Source organism: Penaeus monodon, chromosome 7 (genome assembly GCF_015228065.2).
Source record: "Penaeus monodon isolate SGIC_2016 chromosome 7, NSTDA_Pmon_1, whole genome shotgun sequence".
Classification (NCBI taxonomy): Eukaryota; Metazoa; Arthropoda; class Malacostraca; order Decapoda; family Penaeidae; genus Penaeus; species Penaeus monodon.
The window spans coordinates 49,148,655-49,151,154 of record NC_051392.1 but is presented as its reverse complement, the minus strand read 5'-3'; the positions used below and the strand labels follow the sequence as shown (position 1 = coordinate 49,151,154).

The 2,500-nt window shown below is 44.6% G+C and overlaps 1 protein-coding gene across 1 annotated transcript in view; it reads right to left on the bottom strand.

The window, feature by feature from the left end:
• The window catches only part of LOC119575422 (extensin-like), a 43,359-nt gene that overhangs the window by 15,655 nt on the left and 25,204 nt on the right, over nt 1-2,500 (bottom strand). The gene's annotated exons all lie outside the window — the stretch shown is intronic.

Sequence of the window (2,500 nt, the reverse complement as noted above, 5' to 3'; positions counted from 1 at the left end):
AGAGAGAGACAGAGGCAGATAGAGAGAGAGAGAAAGAGAAAAAAAGAGGATAAAGAGAAGTAGAGAGACGGAGAGAGAGAGAGAGAGAGAGAGAGAGAGAGAGAGAGAGAGAGAGAGAGAGAGGGGGGGGGGGGGGGTAGAGAAATTGAGAAAGAGCGAGGGGGGAAGTGAAAGGAGGATTAGGAGGGGGAGGGGGAGTGGAGGGAAAGAGAGTGAGCGAGAAAGAAGAGAAAGGGGGATTAGAAGAGAGAGAGCAAGGGGGATTAGGAGAGGGAGCAGGAAAGGGAGGGAGGGGAGAGTGAGAGGGAGAGAGGAAGAAGGAAAGAGAGAGAGAGAGGGACAAAGTAATCAAATGAATAGGCAAGTAATTAACGGATTCACTGAGTGCCTAACTAAGTGCCAACACCTCTTCCACCTTTTACACACGTAAGAAAACCGTTCATCCTCCCAATTGCCTTTTATCCTCCCTACCCTTTCGTGTCAATATAACTACCACAATAATCATATCTATCTATACACACTAACAACCCCCCCCCCTTATCCCATCATCCATTTCCTCAATTTCGTCCCTTCTCTGTCAAGCAAAGATCCGCACAAATGTCGCGCTCTTCATGGCTAAACACCCTGGCATCCTTGGCATGTAAACCGCTGATTGCATATGCTGCGGATGCTGTGTCCTCTTCGCCTCGCTCTCGATCCCCTCCGGAGATTTCAAGCCAAGGGGATTCTATGTAAACAAACAAGTGATGAATCAAGTATGTATGTATGCATGTATGAGTGTGTGTGTGGGTAGGGCGCCTTCTTACATATATATGTACTTACATATGTGTGCACATATATAAGTATGGAAGAATATAAGGATGAGTAATGGAGAGACGAACTGATCGGTGGACTGATAGATGAGTGAATGAATGGGTGAATGGACGAAATAAAGAATGAATGCATAAAAAATGAATAATTGGGTGGAGTGAAACAACTAAGAAACACCAATGGATGAGTAGAGCAAATAAATATGGGAATTAAGGAACAAAATGAATGATCACTTGAAACGGATGTACTCAAGTGCACAATCAAGGTACCGGCCGCAAGAAAAACCCCTTATAAAAGCCGGGACAGAGAGAAGGTTATTTGAGAAACAAACCGCTGTGAAGAGCATATTATAGATGCCGAAGCATTCTGTATTACACGGAAACGCGTCTCTATAGCAATTGCCAGACCTCCCCGAGCAATAAACAAAAAAATAATCTCCGGACAAAAATAAATCCAATAAAAAACTAAAGAGACAATGACACTTTCCTTGGTCGTTCTTTCCTTCGACATGCTCCCACCAGACCTAGGATCCCGAGGGCGAGCGTGAGGCACAAGTCACCGCCGGGCAGGGAGGGCGAGAGAGGCACTGGAGACACAAGCCCAAGAACTGCATCGCCGTCATGCTCTTCTCCCCCCCTCCCCCACAGTTAGCGCCCCACGTCCCCCTCCCCTCCCCAATCCACTCGACCTCCTCCCCATCCACCGGCCGCCCCAGCGCATCAATCACTCATTCACAGGCCTCCCTTGATAGCAGCTGACGCACACCTTTCCTATGTCCACTCTGACCCTTTGCTCACTCCTGTCTTCACTCACCAAATAATAAAAAATGTGTGCGCGCGCCCTAAAATAATCACACACACACACACACACACACACACACACACACACAGATATTATATATATATATATATATATAATATATATATATATATATATATATATATATATATATATATATATATATATATATATATATATATGCATATACACACTTATGCTTCACTACTTTTCCCTTTATCTCCCTATCTCTTCTGCATCTCCAACTTGAAATCTTATTTATCCTCGTATCAACATCACTCTTAGCCTTTTCCAATTCTCCTTTCTCTTCTTCCCTTTCTCATCACCTTCTCCTTCCTTCCCTTACCATGCCTTTCTTCCCTTCACCTCCCTTCCCTTCCCCTTCCCCTTCTCCTCCCCCTCCTTTCCCCTCCCTTCCCCTTCTCCTCCCCCTCCTTTCCACCCTCCTCCCCATTCTCTTTCCCCCTCCTCTCCTTCCCCCCCTCCCCTCCTTCTCCTGACACAGCTGAATCTCGTCCTTCACTAAGTGCCAACACCGTGATTTTTTAACGGGCGTAAGCTTGCAAACATCATAAATAACCAAATGCATACTCTCTTTGCAATCCTATATCTCATCTTTACGTCTCCTTCTCTTTTTTCTTTATCTTTTGGGGAGGGGTATCTTTTCTTCTCCTCCTCCTTCTCCTTCTCTTTCTTTCTTTCTTTCTTTCTTTCTTTCTCTCTCTCTCCAATATCCGGTTCTCTTTCTCTCTAGCAACTTAGACCCAAAACATTACGTCATTCTGTGCCACTGGATGTGAGTAATATTGTCATCATATTTATATTTAAATATGAATGTACATCTGCGCGTGTTAGTTTCTGTGCAGAAGTCAGTAAAGTATGTGTATGTATG